The sequence below is a fragment of the Lemur catta genome, chromosome 1, assembly GCF_020740605.2.
Source record: "Lemur catta isolate mLemCat1 chromosome 1, mLemCat1.pri, whole genome shotgun sequence".
In the NCBI taxonomy this organism is placed as follows: Eukaryota; Metazoa; Chordata; class Mammalia; order Primates; family Lemuridae; genus Lemur; species Lemur catta.
Window position 1 is genome coordinate 26,460,435 of NC_059128.1, and position 16,518 is coordinate 26,476,952.

The window sequence follows — 16,518 nt, forward strand, 5'->3', positions numbered from 1 at the left end:
GCACTCTAGCCTGGGCTACAGAGCGAGACCCTGTCTCAAAAAAAAAAGAAAAGAAAAGAAATTACAGTAACTTTTTTCTATATAAATATTTTATTCTAAACTTCCACCAAATTTGCTTTCTGCTATAATACAATCATTAAAAGTTTTAATTGATTTCTAACCTTCTTTTAAGTTTAAAAAGTATTTCCTCACAAGGAAATTATATCTTAAAAGAAAGAGGTTTTATTTTATTTGTTTTTTAGTGACAGAGTCTCACTGTCTTGCCTAGGCTGGAGTACAGTGGCATGATCATAGCTCGCTGCAGCCTCCAGCTCCTAGGATCAAGTGATCCTCCTGCCTCAGCCTCTCAAGTAACTGGGACTATAGGTGCTAGCCACCATGCTTGGCCCATTTTTAAATTTTTTAAAAGAGACAGTATCTGGCTATGTTGCCCAAGATGGTCTTGAACTCCTGGATTACAGATGTGATCTGCCATGCCTAGCCTCAGAATTTTCGTTTTAGTGATAAGGTTTCTTCTGTTAGAATTCTTAACATAACACCTGATAGATTGTCTTTTATTATTTTTCCTTTGCTTTATTCCAGTCTCTGTGATTAAAATTCAGCTGAACACATATCAAATTCTTAGCAAAATTTTTGTGGGTTGCTAGATACTGAGGGCCTTTAAAATCTTTAGACTTCACTATATAGAACAAATTTTGAATTGGAATTTTCTTTATTTCTGTTGCTTTTGTTTTCCTGTTAGAACTTCCTGGGAGTATTCAGTTAAGACTAAGGGATTTTCTTATAGAGAGCAGACAGCCTGAGGGAGAGTTATTCAGTCTTTTTTCTTTGTGGTATGTGCTTACCAGGCAGAGCAGTCACTGTATTTCAGTAAGAGAACCCATTGCCAAAACACCCACTAGAGCAGAAAACTGACCTAGTTAATGCTGACAGTTTAAAAAAAATCTGTGGTGTTGTAGCAGCATTGGCTCAACTTTTTCCTTCTCTGGTGGTAGCTGGATAGAGGTAGAGAAAATAACGAGAAGGGATATTTAACTGCTGCGAGGGAGTAAATAAAGCAGTAAATGAATATTTAATTGCAGCCTATTTGATTAAAAGCTGTATGTTTGGTGCAATTCGAAGGCCTCTAAAATACAGCAGTTCTTCTTCTTTTTTTAAACAGTCTAAGCTGGAGTGCAGTGGTTTTTCACAGATGCAATCGTAGCATACGATAGTCCCAAACTCCTGGGCTCAAGTGATCCTCCTGCCTCAAGTCCCAAGTAGCTGGGACTACAGATGTGTGCTACTGTGCCCGGCTTACAACAGTTCTTCTTAAATCACTTTAAGCTTAAAAAAAGAAAGCATAGGAGATTTCTAGGATTTTCATGGTAATAATCTAGAAAAGCCCACTAGTTAAGGAAGTCAGTCAGGATTTTATCAGTGTACAATATTTCAGAATTTATAGATATTGAAACAAAAGCCAATTGGAATACTTATTTGTAGCAAGTGACCATGGCCTTAACTTTACCAAATTCATCTCTTCCATTGTTATCCAACTTATTAATATTTTTCACTTACTCTTAATGTCACTAGCATCTAAATTTTTAGAGCTTTGCCATTTGATACAGAAGCCACTAGCTACATGTGACTATTCAGATTTAAATTAATTAAAATTGAATAAAATTAAAACTCTAGTTCCTTAGTCAAACTAGCCACACTTCAAGTGCTCACTAGCTAGTGGCTACCATATTTGATAGCAGAAATACAGAATATTTTCATTATTGCAGAAAGTTCTGTTGGGTAGGACTGTTCTAAAGGCTGCCATTTCTGTCATGCTTTATTACTTCAGGGTTTCTCAACCTTGGGACTGTTGACATCTTGGGTCAGATAATTCCTTGTTGTGGAGGGCTGTCCTTGTAGAATGTTTAGCGGCATCCCTGACCTGTACCCACTAGATGCTGGTAAAATCCATCCAGTCTTGACAACCAAAAATGTCTCCAGACAGTGCCAGTTATTCCCTGGGGACTAAAATAGACCCTGCTTGAGAACCACTGATCTACTTACACATATTAGTTCTGTTACCAGTTAGCTTTTGCTGCATAAAAAGCTTAGTGGCTTAAAATATAGTAGAACCCCCTTATCCTTGATTTTGCTTTCCATGTTTTCAGTTACCCTAGGTCAACTGCAGTCTGAAATTATTAAATAGGAAGTTGTAAATAAACAAATTTTAAAATTGATAGGTTTTAAATTGTGTGCCATTCTGAGTAGTGTGATGGAATCTTGTGCCATCTAGCTCTGTCCCACCTGGGACATGAATTATCCCTTTGTCCAGCATATCTGTGCCATTTACACTACTTACCTGTTAGTCACTTAGTTATTTAGCCATCTTGGTTATCAGATTGACTGTGGAGGTATCAAAGTGCTTGTGTTCAAGGTCAGTAGTCGTCTGACAGTATGTCAGAATGCCTACCTAGATCATTTACCTCACTTTATCTCGTCACTTTATCATCTAGGCCCCTTTAACATCTCATATCATCACAAGAAGGGTGAATATAGTACAGTGAGATATTTTGAGAGAGACCACATTCATCTACATTTTATTATAGTATATTGCTATAATTATTCTATTTTAGTATTAGTTATTGTTAATCTCTTACTCTGCTTAACTTATAAATTAGATTTATCATAGATGTGTATGGTAAACAACAGTGTGTGTAGGGTTTGGTACTGTCCTTGGTTTCAGGCATGCACTGGAGGTCTTAGAATGTATCTCCCATGGGTAAGGGGGGCTACTATAAATTGTTTAATAGCTCATGAGTCCATGGATTGGCAGTTTGTCTTCTATGATCTGCTGGAGGTTTGGCTAGGGCCAAATGATGTAGAATAGCCCCACTCATATGTTTGTTGGTTGGCAGGCTTTTGCCCAGGGTAGTAGTGAGAGAGTTTGTTCTCCACGTGGCCTCTCCAGCAGGCAGTTTCATTTACCTGATGGTTTCAGGGTTCTAAAAGTAGCAAGAGAGGACAAACCTCAATGTGCAAATGCTTTTCCAGTCTCTGCTGTATCACATTTTCTAACATTACATTGGTCAAAGCAAGTCATATGACCAAGCTCAAATTGAAGGGATTGAGAAATAGATTCCATCTCTTATAGGAGGAGTAGCAATGTCACAATATAAAGGAGTGTGCATAAGGAATGGGAGGAATTATCATGGCCGGTTTTGCACACAATCTACTATTATTGTTTTCTGAACAATACAAATGTATTAGTTGCCTTTTGTGGACAAGGTTCTAAATTAGGTTCTGAAGTTAATTAAAGACGTGGGGAACATTAGCTTTGGATTCACACAAACCTGAGTTTAAATGTTAGCCTGCTCATTAACTGTGTAACTTTGGATCAGTTATTTAATAGCTCTGAACCTGAATTTTCTTATCTGTTAAATAATAACAATACAAGTGCTAGTAGAAGGATTAAATGAGCTAATTGACAAATGTACTTAATCAATGGGGGGCCTTATTACTATTATCGTACATCTATAAACCATAAACTCTACTCTCAAGGTACCTAAGTTCATGGGATCATGGCATATACCAATAGTTACAATACATGGTAAAAGGTAATAAATGATATGAGTGAAAAAAGTGGTGATTTAGAGGGAGGAGATATTACATTCAGACTTGGGGATTAGGACTGTTTGATGATGAAGGTAACATGTGTCTTAGATAGGAGCTAATCATATAAAAATGAGATTGACATATAACTATCTCATTCATAAACCTGCACATTTATCAAGCTTAACAACCAAACTTTAGATTTGTCCCCTTCAGCCTGCTCCTCCTTCTGTCTTCTGCATCTCAGTAAATGGGAACTCCATCCTTCTGATTGCTCCAACCAGCAATCTTAGCCTCTTTCACTCTTCACTTTCTCTCACTCAGTACATCCACTTCATTAACAAAATCGTGTCCATTCCACCCTTAAGATAAATCCAGAATCCTACCATTTGCAGTGGTCTTGGAAAATGACTGTGGATAATTATAAACTTGTTCATTTGGTGATTTCTGTTACAGCTGCGCTTAGATGTGGTCTATACTGGAGTTGGGGGCACAAACAGAAAATAGACCGTCTCTCATACATCTCCACTGTTGTCACTCTGATCCAAGCCACTAACACGTCTCTTGTGAATTAATTTAATAGCTTCCCAACTGGTTCCCTGCTTTATGATCTGTTTACAATACAATAGCCAAAGTGATCCTTTAAAAATATAGATCTTGGCTGGGCATGGTGGCTCACACCTATAATCCTAGTGCTTTAGGAGGCTGAGATGGGAGGATCACTTGAGGTCGAGTTCAAGACCAGCCTGAGGAAGAGGGAGACCCCATCTCTACAAAAAACAGAAAAATTAGCTGGGCGTAGTGTTGTGTGCGTGTAGTCTCAGTTACTGAGGCAGGAGGATCGCTTGAGTCCAGGAGTTTAAGATTGGATGAGGTATGACGATGCCACTGTACTCTAGCCTGGGTGCTGGGTGACAGAGTGAAACTCTTGTCTCAAAAAAAAAAAAAAAAATGTGTGTGTGTCATTAAATGTCATTATTCCTCTGCTCAGAACCCTCCAGTGGCTTTTATGTTATTAGGAATAGAAGCCCAAGTACTTCCAGTGGCATCTGAAACATTATGAAACATTTGGCTTTCTTTCTGACCTCATTTCCAACCCTCCCCTCACTTAGTCAGTTGTAGCCACATCTCCTTGCTATTTTTCTAAAACACTGAACATATTTCTATAATACCTCAGGACCTGTGCACTTGCTATTCTATCCATCTGGAATGCTCTCTCCCACCTATCTCCTTGGGCTTGCCCTCTTACAATTCACTACCTTTAGGTCTGTCCGCTTCAATATAACCTAATGAGTAAAGTCTTCCCTTAACACTTTATTTAAAAGAGCCTCCTCCTATCCACCCTGCTCCCTTTACAGTTGTTTCTTTCTTATTTTGACAGTCTCCCCAAATAGAACGCCCACACTTATGATATGCCCAGAATCCTAGCATTTGTGAGGGTAGAGGCTTTGTTTCATTCTCTGCCATATCTCTATAGTCTAAAAAAGTACCTGTGTTATAATTGGTTCTCAATACATAATTTGTTGAATGCATGAACGTATGTTTTCTGGTTCAAATCACAATTTTTTTTACAAAGTCCATTTGAAAAGATCATTCTAAAACTAAATTAAAAGACAACACTTAGATGCTTTTGTCTGATAAAGGAGGAGAAAATACTGGGTTTTTGAGACATGTTATTGAATAAGATTTAGAAATGTGAGTTGCTTGATGGTTCAGGAAGATGAGTTAGTGACTGGGTAAAATGCCATACATAAACGGCAAACATATATGGTTCTATTGCCCCTTGATCCTAGAGAGAAGTCATTCTAACCTCTTCGTTGGATCTGGTCACAATTTTTAAAAAATAGACTTTATTTTTAAGAGCAGTTTTAGGTTCACAACAAAATTGAGCAGAAAGTATAGAGAGTTTCCATATTCCTTCTGCTCCCATATATGCACAACCTCCCCACTGTCAACTTCCAGCACACATCATTATTATCCAAAGTCCATAGTCTAAAGCAGGGTTAACGCTTGGTGTTGTACATTTTATGAGTTTGGACAAATATGTAATGATGTGAGCTATCATTATAATATCATACAGAGTGATTTCACTGCCCTAAAAATGCTCTATGCTCTGCCTTTTTATCCTTCCCTCTTTCCCCTGGCAACTACTGATCCTTTTACTGTCTCCATAGTTTTGCCTTTCCCAGAATGTCATATAGTTGGAATCATACAGTATGCAGCCTTTTCGGATTGGCTTTTTGTTTGTTTGTTTGTTTGTTTGTTTGTTTTTGAGACAGAGTCTCACTTTGTTGCCCGGGCTAGAGTGAGTGCCGTGGCGTCAGCCTAGCTCACAGCAACCTCAAACTCCTGGGCTTAAGCGATCCTACTGCCTCAGCCTCCGAGTAGCTGGGACTACAGGCATGCACCACCATGCCCGGCTAATTTTTTCTATATATATTCTTAGTTGTCCACATAATTTCTTTCTGTTTTTAGTAGAGACAGGGTCTCACCCAGGCTGGTCTCGAACTCCTGACCTCGAGCAATCCACCCGCCTCGGCCTCCCAGAGGGCTATGATTACAGGCGTGAGCCACCGCGCCCAGCCCGGATTGGCTTTTTTTACTAAATGACATGCATTGAAGGTTTGTCCATGTCTTTTCATGGCTTGAAGCCTCATTCCTTTTTAGGACTGAATAATATTCCGTTTTCTGAATGTACCACAGTTTATTGATTCATCTACTGAAGGACATCTTGGTTACTTCCAAATTTTGGAAATTATGAATAAAGCTGCTATAAACAACTCTGTGGCCAGGAATGGTGGCTCACTCCTGTAATCCCAGCACTTTGGGAGGCCAAGACCAGGAGTTTGAGACTACATCTCCAGAAAAACTTAAAAAAATTAGCCAGTTGTGGTAGTGTGTGCCTTTAGTCCCAGCTGCTTGGGAGGCTGAGGCAGGAGGATTGCTTGAGCCCAGGAGTTCGAGGCTATAGTGAGCTCTGGACTCTAGCCCTGGCTAGTGAGACCCTTTCTCAAAAAACAAACAAAATCCCCAAATGTGTGCAGGTTTTTGTGTGGGCATAGTAAGTTTTCAACTCACTTGGGTAAATACCAGCAAGCTTAATTGTTGGATTGTATGGAAAGAGTATGTTTAGTTTTATAAGAAACTACCAAACTGTTTTTCAAAATGGCTATACCATCTTGCATTCCCACCAGCAGTGAATAAGAATTTCTGTTGCTGGAACTCCTTGGAGCATTTGGTGTTGTCAGTGTTTTGGATTTTGATCATTCTAATGGGTTGTGACAGTTGTTCCAGCACCAATTGTTGAAAAAGACTATTTTTTCTCCATTTTATTGGCTTTGCTCCTTTGCCAAAGATCAGATCAGTTGACTATATATATATACATATTTTTTTTAATAGAGGCAGGGTCTTGCTATATTGCCCAGGCTGGACTACAGTGGCTAGTCACAGATGTGATCATAGTGTACTGTAGCCTTGAATAGCTGGACTCAAGCAGTCCTCCCGCCTCAGCCTCTTGAGTAGCTGGGATTATAGGCTTGTGTCACTGCACCTGTTTCCAGTTGACTACATTTATGTGGGTCTTTTTCTGGGCTCTCTGATCTGTTCCGTTGACCTATTTGTCTATTCTTTTGCCAATACTCTATTGATTACTGTAGCTTTATAGTAAGTCTTGAAGTTGGGTAGCATCAGTCCTCTAACTTTCTCCTTCAATACTGAGCTGGCTATTCTGGGTCTTTTGCCACTCCATATAAACTTTAGAATGAGTTTGTCAGTACCCACAGAATAACGTGCTGAGATTTTGATCTGTAGATCAAATTGGAAAGAACTGACATCTTGATAATGCTGAATCTTCCTATGTATGACCATGAAATATCTATTTATTTAGTTCTTCTTATATTTCTTTTCTTTTTTTAAAAAAATTATTTATTTTATTTTATTTTATTTATTTATTTTTGAGACAGAGTCTCGCTCTGTTGCCCCGGCTATAGTGAGTGCCGTGGCATCAGCCTAGCTCATAGCAACCTCAAACTCCTGGGCTTAAGCGATCCTCCTGCCTCAGCCTCCCGAGTAGCTGGGACTACAAGCATGCGCCACCATGCCTGGCTAATTTTTTCTATATATTTTTAGTTGTCCAGCTAATTTCTTTCTATTTTTAGTAGAAACAGAGTCTCCCTCTTGCTCAGGCTGGTCTTGAACTCCTGACCTCGAGCGATCCACCCGCCTCAGCCTCCCAGAGTGCTAGGATTACAGGCGTGAGCCACCACGCCCGGCCTTCATATTGTTCTTGATCTTAACAGGAAGGCTTCTAGTTTTGCCTCATTAAGTGTGATGTTAACCGTAGGTTTCCTAGACGTTCTTTATCAAGTTGAGGAAGTTCCCCTCTATTCTTAGTTTGTTGAGAGGTTTTGTTCTTTTTTTTTTTTTCTTTCCTTTTTAAAAATAAAGATAGGATCTCGTTATGTTGCCCAGGCTGGTCTCAAACTCCTGGGCTTAAGTGATCATCCTGCCTCAGCCTCCTGAGTAGCCAGGATTATAGGCATGTGCCACCGTGTCTGACTCTGTTGAGAGTTTTTAATTATGTATGGATATTAGATTTTGTCAAAGGTTTTTCCTGCATTTGTTCATATGCTCATGTGATTTTTGTTTTTTTAACCTGTTGATGTGTTACATTAATTGATTTTCAAATGTTGGACCAGCCTGGCATACTTGAGATAAATTGGACTTAGTTGTGGTGTATAATTCTTTTTATACATTGTTGGATTCAATTTGTTAATATTTCTGGTCACATTTTTTATTTAAGAGGCAGGGTCTCGCTTTGCCACCCAGGCTGGAGTGCAGTGGCCCAATCATAGCTTCCCTCATCCTTGAACTCCTGGGCTGGAGTGACCCTCCTCCTTTATCCTCCCAAATAGCTGATACCACAGGCACTTGTCACTGTGCCTGGCTAATTTTTAAATTTTTCTGTAGAGATGGGGTCTCACTATGTTGTCCATGCTGATCTTGACCCATGGCCTCAAGTGATCCTCCTGTCTTGGCCTCTGTATGTGCTGAGATTACAGGAATGGGCCAGTGTGCCTGGCTACATTTTTTATTAATAGCTTAGTTGGACCCTTTCATGGCATGCTGATCAAATATTCAGTTAAAACTTTGAAAAATAGCATATATGTTATATGATAGAGTTGAAGTCTAATTTTTTTCTTCTATAGGCTGGATTGGCTAAATCTAACAAGACAGAATTTAATATGCATTATGTAAAGATATTTTTAGGCCGGGCGCGATGGCTCACGCCTGTAATCCTAGCACTCTGGGAGGCCGAGGCGGGTGGATCGCTCAGAGGTCAGGAGTTCGAGACCAGCCTGAGCAAGAGTGAGACCCCGTCTCTACTAAAAAAAATAGAAAGAAATTATATGGCCAACTAAAAATATATATAGAAAAAATTAGCCGGGCATGGTGGCGCATGCCTGTAGTCCCAGCTACTCGGGAGGCTGAGGCAGTAGGATCACTTAAGCCCAGGAGTTTGAGGTTGCTGTGAGCTAGGCTGACGCCACGGCACTCACTCTAGCCCAGACAACACAGTGAGACTCTGTCTCAAAAAAAAAAAAAAAAAAGATATTTTTAGAATCAGTTTAATATACATAGTTAATGGCACACATTATCTGGGGTTTTAATTCCATTTCTGCCACTTAGAAACTATGTAACCTTGATCAAGTTATTTAACCTCTTCATGTCTCAGTTTTTTTGTCTATAAAATCGGGATTGTTGTGAAATATAAAAGAAGTAATACATATAACCCTCTTAAAATAATAGCTGGCAAATAGTAAGGGATGATAAAACGTTACCTGTGATTATTATAACGTTATACACTTGGGTTAAAACAAACTCAGTTATTTAGGATTTGAGTGATATGATTTATAAACACTGAGAAAGATTAGATATCTTAGTCTTTTATTGATTGTAAACTCAAGGGAATGATAGTGTTATTTGGATAGGATAAAAGTTAATATAGTTTAAAGGTCTAAAAAAAAGTGTTTGGTTAATAATCCTGATGTTGCCCATACCAGTTTTCCACTATAATAGTTTGAAGGAAAATAAAAATTTAAATTTTTGAAATTGAGATTGATGGAAAACTCTTCAACAGAATCTAGGAAAAATATTCAATTACTTATAAAGTAGAAGGATCTGAACTGAAGAAAACTAACCAAACCATTCCCAGATTTTGGCATGAGATTCTCTGAAAGAAGGAAAGAAAATGCCTTGTGTTTTTTTTTCTGATGGCCTGTCCCTGGACCTGTAGACACAGAGTTAGCACCAACTGGAGAACTGGGCAGCTATTCTTCTATCCCAGTGAACCTAAATAAGTATTTATACAAAAGGAAGCTTTCTTTTCTCATTGAGTCCTAGCCTGAACACCCTAATACTGCAAACTGTGTTCCTTCTCCCTGACCCTGATGCTTCTAAACCCCTTTATCGTGTTCAATTTTTTTCCCATAGGTTTAATCTTTTAACTAACTATATAATTATGTGTATGGCTTGTCTCCTGTGCAACTAGAATGTAAGTCCCGGGAAGGCTTTGTTCACTAAGGTATCCCAAGCACCTACAATAGTGCCTGGCACTGCATTAGACACTCAGTAAATATTTGTTGACTGAGGTGAGTGAACAAAATCTTAGGCTGAAGTTCCATATATTATACCAATAAAAGCATAGCAGCTTTAATTGAAGACAAGGCAGGAACCTACTGTTCTACCCACTGGGTCCTGCCTTTGCACCTTGTGTTATGTCTCTAAGGAACACAGTTTGAAGCTACCTTACAAGTAAGGATCTATGAGATTGGAGGAATAGGGTTCACCCATTTCATTTTATCCTTCTTTCTATATCATCCAAAGACAATAATTCCCAGAAAACAGCTGGGGCTGGGTGGGGTAATGGTAGATATATGCAGTGGCTACAGAAAGGCTCATTTCTGATGGGAAATGTACTTCCTAAACTATAAACCTCTATTGCAATGTCTGGAAGAGAGAGAATTCTGGCAGCAATGCTGTGACATCAATTTAGAATATCAGAGAACATTGCCATGCTAATGTTTTAGATACCTATAAGCAACAGAATAAGAAAATAAAATCAATGAACATGGGGATAAAATCCTGAAATAAAATATAAACAGAAAAAAATGACCCTAACTGTATTTCAAATGACTACCATAAATACACTGAACAGGCCGGGCACAGTGGCTCACGCCTGTAATCCTAGCACTCTGGGAGGCCGAGGCGGGTGGATCGCTCGAGGTCAGGAGTTCGAGACCAGCCTGAGCAAGAGTGAGACCCTGTCTCTACTAAAAAATAGAAAGAAATGATCTGGCCAACTAAAACTATATATAGAAAAAATTAGCCGGGCATGGTGGCGCATGCCTGTAGTCCCAGCTACTTGGGAGGCTGAGGCAGTAGGATCACTTAAGCCCAGGAGTTTGAGGTTGCTGTGAGCTAGGCTGACGCCACGGCACTCACTCTAGCCCAGGCAACACAGTGAGACTCTGTCTCATAAATAAATAAATAAATACACTGAACAAGGAAAGATAAATAAATTTTGGGCATAGTATACTCTCAAACTCAAGATAAACAGAACTATAAACAATAGCAAACCCTAGTTTGTAGGGTGATTTTTTTTTGTAGTGATATGAAGTAGCAATTTTCTGTCAGTTCTAGGACTGAACAAATGAGTAAGTGTATTGAGGATAATGGGAGACAGGTTTTTCCATTGTTGGAGAAGGGAGTTGTATATATGGAGAAGAGAAGGCTAGAATGATGAGTGCTGTGATGTTAGATTTGAATTCAAGGTGATAAACTCACAGTTTTTAATATCTATTTATATAGAGAAATACACATATATACATGTATACATTTATGTATTTCTCACATAGAAATATGTGTATGTATGTGTATTCTAGCTTTGATGTAGAACTGTTGGAATTAGAGAAAGACCAGTTGGGAACAGTTCATAGTACTTGATTCACAAAGAATTGTTTGTGGGAACCAAAACTATTGGGTGAAAGTTTGTTGAGGAACATGATATTCACTCAAGATAATTCCTTACAAAATACTTACTTATTACAAAGAAAAAACCAGTAACTTTATAGTGGAGAAACTTGGCAGATGTCACCTTAATCAAGCGATCATAGTTAGCATTACTGATAATGGAACCAACTAGCATCTTGTGGTTTCTAATATGATACAGTGAGAAGGAGGAAACATGACTTTGTGACTACCCAAAATGCATAGCCTGAGTTTAAGCATGAGAGACCATCAGACACACCTGAACTGAGAGATGTTCTACAAAATAACTGGTCTGTATTTTTTAAAAATATCAGTTGTAAAAGCCATAGAAAGACTGAGGAACTGTTTCAGATGATGAGATTCTTGCTCCCCACCTCACCCCGAGACAGAGTCTTACTCTGTTGCCCAGATAGGAGTGCAATGACATGATTGAGATGATAGTGTAGGATTTTTAAAAGAAGGCTGTCGATTAAATGCAATGCATGATCCTGAATTAGATTCTGGACAGAGGACGTAGTAGCTTTAAAGGACTATTTAAGGCAATTGATGACATTGGAATATGGATTATAATTATATGGTAATAAGTTTAACATTAATACAATGTTGATTTGCTTAGCTATACTGTGGTTATCTAAGCAAATGTTCTTGTTCCTAGGAGAATATATGAAAATATTTAGGGCTACAATGGTACATTGTCTGCAGCTTACTCTCACATAGTTCAGAAAAGAATGTGTGAGAAAGAGAGACTGATAAAACAAATTGCACAAAATGTAAATAACTGATAGTACTTGGAATTTTTTAAAAAAATTCTGCATTGTTAAAATTTATTCAAATCTTCCAATTATTACTTCTCAATTGGGGAATGTGGTTTCTTAGAAAGAGTACCAAGTGACAAGGTAGTAATCTGTTGAAGAAAGGTCCAGTGATTATGATGAATGTGGCAAAATTTCTTAGCCCAATTCAGTTAACTTGGCTATGGTGGTTTGTGATGCCTGTGGCATGGAAAATTATAGGTCCCTGTCTGCTAACCCATGAAGAGATGCTTTTAGTTTTTGTTGTTGTTTTGAGACAGAGTCTTGCTCTGTCACCTGGGCTAGAGTGCCATGGCATTAACCTAGCTCATAGCAACCTCAAACTCCTAGGCTCAGGCAATCCTCCTGCCTCAGCCTCTCAAGTAGCTGGGACTACAGGAGCATGCCACCACGCCCGGCTAATTTTTTCTATTTTTAGTAGAGACAGGGGTCTTACTGTTGCTCATGCTGGTCTCAAACTCCTGACCTCAAGCAATCCTCCTGCCTCGGCCTCCCAGAGTGCTAGGATTACAGGTGTGAGCCGCCGCACCTGGCCTAGATTAATTTTTGATGACATAATTTCAACTTCTTGACAATAAGATGCTACTGTTAGTTTTACCTGGGTTAAAAGGCAGTAATGGAATACCCATTTTGCAGAATACCTACAGTTACCAGAACGATTTTTGTTTGCAATGATGGTTTTAACAAATAATTGGGCCGGGCACGATGGCTCACACCTGTAATCCTAGCACTCTGGGAGGCCGAGGCGGGTGGACTCTTGGAGCTCAGGAGTTCGAGACCAGCCTGAGCAAGAGCCAGACCCCGTCTCTACTTAAAAAAAAAAAAAAAAAATAGAAAGAAATTATCTGGACACCTAAAAATATATAGAAAAAATTAGCCAGGCATGGTGGCACATGCTTGTAATCCCAGCTACTCGAGAGGCTGAGACAGTAGGATTGCTTGAGCCCAGGAGTTTGAGGTTGCTGTGAACTAGGCTGATGCAACGGCACTCCAGGCAACAGAGTGAGACTGTCTCAAAACAAACAAACAAAAAACCGCAAATAATTGGAACTTCACCAATATCTAACCATTGATCAGATCACTTTCAATTGCCATATAGTATCCATTTTTTTGTCAAAGATTATGATCCATTTCAACTGATCAACTTGTGTGATACCTATTCACTTGTCCAATTTTTTATCTTCCCTATTGCAGAAACTGTCATAGTGGAAACTCCTAAGATAGTGGTATCTTTGGTAGGGAGAAAGGGGTTGCAACTAAAAGAGGAAGTATAGAGGGGGCTTCTAGGGTGCTACTAATGTTCTATTTTTTCTCTGGGTGCTAGTTACATAAGTGTGTTTCTTTGTGAAAACTAATTGAGCTATACAGTTTGCTTCTTTCTACATGTCTTATACTTTAATAAAATGTTTTTTAAGAGATTTTTGTGTCTTATGTAAATCTGTTAAAGATCCATGAGATAAAGTCCTCTTTTGGAGGTGAGAACAGATGTGGACAAACAATTAGGCTTCCTTTCTTTTATTAGCCAGCTCTGTGTAACTCATTTCACATCCCTTTGCTACTTGTTACCTTTATTTTTGGAGATAAATTTTGTGTCCAATTGTACTTTTTTAGTTCTCTTTTAAAAGTTTGTAAAGTATTAATAAGTGAATGAGTGAATAGCCTCAGGTATTTCAAATCTTTGTTTTTTCAAGTTTCTTAGTGTAAAATTCTAAGCTAGTACAAGATTTGAGGAAAAAGGCAATTGAAGATAATGGCTATTATTTGTCAAATTCCATTTGAAAATGTTGTTTTAGATTTATTTAGTACATTTTTATTATCCACCTTCCATTTTAATAGTAACTGAGAGGCAATGTTCACCTCTATAATAACCAAAAGAAAGCTTTTTAGTTTAAATTGTTTTTATATTCAGAAGTTAGGGTTGTTAGAATTCAGCTTTTCAATTGCTACATCTTCCACGAAGTCTTTTCTCACTGACTCGGTGATCTCATCCCCCTCTTAAGACACAGCAATTTGTGCCTCTCTTAAAGCATTTGCAGTGTTCCATCACATAGTCTTTTTATATTCCTTTTCTTGATTATGAGCATGTAGAGTTTAGAGATTATATACCCCTCCTTATATTGAGTATTGTGGTTTTATTGTACAAAGTAGGTGCTCTATAAATATTTTATCTGAATTGCCTTGTTTCTTTTTTTCTTGTTTTTTTTTTACTGTCAATCTCACTTGTGTATGAAGAATTGTTTTGTTTCCAACCTTGAATACCTGTTCATAGCTTAATTTTCCTTGTGTAATTTTATCCGTAAATCAGAACTCTTTAATATATAGCTGAATAGATACTCTGTGACAACTTTTCATTTTTGAAAACTAAATCCCAGTTCTATAAATGTAATTGTGTAATATTTACCCTTTTACCCACATTTTTGAGGGGGGACAGATAGAAATACAGAAAACAAAAAACAAATTCCAGGCCAAATGATTTTTTAACACTTTGCATAAACTACTACTTGCTCTAAGAAAATGAGTAGAATTTTTTTTTAGTTTATGTGACAATGGAGATATAGATATGATTGTGGAATTAAATGTGGAGATACTGGGCTGGGCACCTGGCTCATACCTGTAATCCCAGCATTTTGGGAGGCCAAGGTAGGAGGATTGCTTGAGGCCAGGAGATGGAGATCAGCCTAGGCAACATAGCGACACTGTGTCTCTACAAAGAATAAAAATAAATAAAAAGTTAGCTGGGTGTGATGACACATACCTGTAGTACTAGCTACTTGAAAGACTGAGGCAAGAGGATTGCTTGAGCCCAGGAATTGGAGGCTACAGTGAGCTATGATCGTGCCACTGCACTCCAGTGGGGAACAGAGTGAGACCCTGTCTTTAAAAAAAAAAAAACATGGAGGTACTCGAGATTGTTTTAAATAAGTTTCCTTTGTATTCCAGTGACCTCTGGGCCCATTTTCCACCCTGCTTTGACAATGTATCTATTTCTTTCTTTTCTTTCTTTTTTCTTTTCTTTTTTTTTTTTTTTTTGAGATAAGGTCTTGCTCTGTTCTCCAGGCTATAGTGCAGTGGTGTCATCATTGCAACCTCAAACTCCTGGGCTCAAGTGATCCTCCTGCTTCAGCCTCCCAAGTAGCTATAGGTGTGTACCACCACACCCTGCTAATATTTTATTTTATTTTTTGTAGAGATGGGGTTGTTATGTTGCTCAGGCTGGTCTAAAAACTTGTGGTCTCAAGAAATGCTCTTGCCTCAGCCTCCCAAAGTGGTAGGATTACAAGCATGAGCCACTGCACCCAGATTTTTCTTTCTGCTTTTCTCTTATAAAAATTCCTTCCTACCAGTGCCATGAATCAATTCTTCTTGGCACAGCTCTTCCTGTTTTGGGCCTCTTGAATACCACTTACTGGTCTTAGAAGGGATATGCGTGGAATGGGATTTGTGGGAGTTGTTCTCAGTAAATAACAATGTCTTATCTATTTGTGTCTTTCTTTATATATATATACACAATATTTTATTTCAGAGATCCCATAATTTACCTCTAGGTATTTGGCTTTTATCTAGGAGAATTATTTGTCATGTATTAGAGAAGATTGCGGTTCTACATTAGTGTGTAGATCTAGCAATTGCTGCAGTGACTTGGAGTGATCATCTTTGTTATATCATTATAATAAAGTCTTTTTTGTTTTTGTTTTTATTTTTAGGCAGAGGCTCGCTCTGTTGCCAGGGCTAGAGTGCCGTGGCATCAGCCTAGCTCACAGCAACCTCAAACTCCTGGGCTCAAGCTATCCTCCTGCCTCAGCCTCCCAAGTAGCTGGGACTGCAGGCATGCGCCACCATGCCTGGCTAACATATATATTTATATTTTAGTTGTCCAGATAATTTCTTTCTGTTTTTAGTAGAGACAGGGGTCTTGCTCTTGCTCAAGCTGGTCTCGAACTCCTGACCTCGAGCAATCCTCCCACCTCGGCCTCCCAGAGTGCTAGGATTACAGGCGTGAGCCACTGTGCCCAGCCTAAAGTCTTATTTTATAGGCGAAAATTGAAAGCCTCCTTGTCCTTTTATTTTG

The 16,518-nt window shown here is 38.6% G+C and overlaps 1 protein-coding gene across 4 annotated transcripts in view; it reads left to right on the plus strand.

Annotated features, from left to right (window-relative positions):
* The window catches only part of NUMB (NUMB endocytic adaptor protein), a 171,534-nt gene that overhangs the window by 64,590 nt on the left and 90,426 nt on the right, over nt 1-16,518 (plus strand). The gene's annotated exons all lie outside the window — the stretch shown is intronic.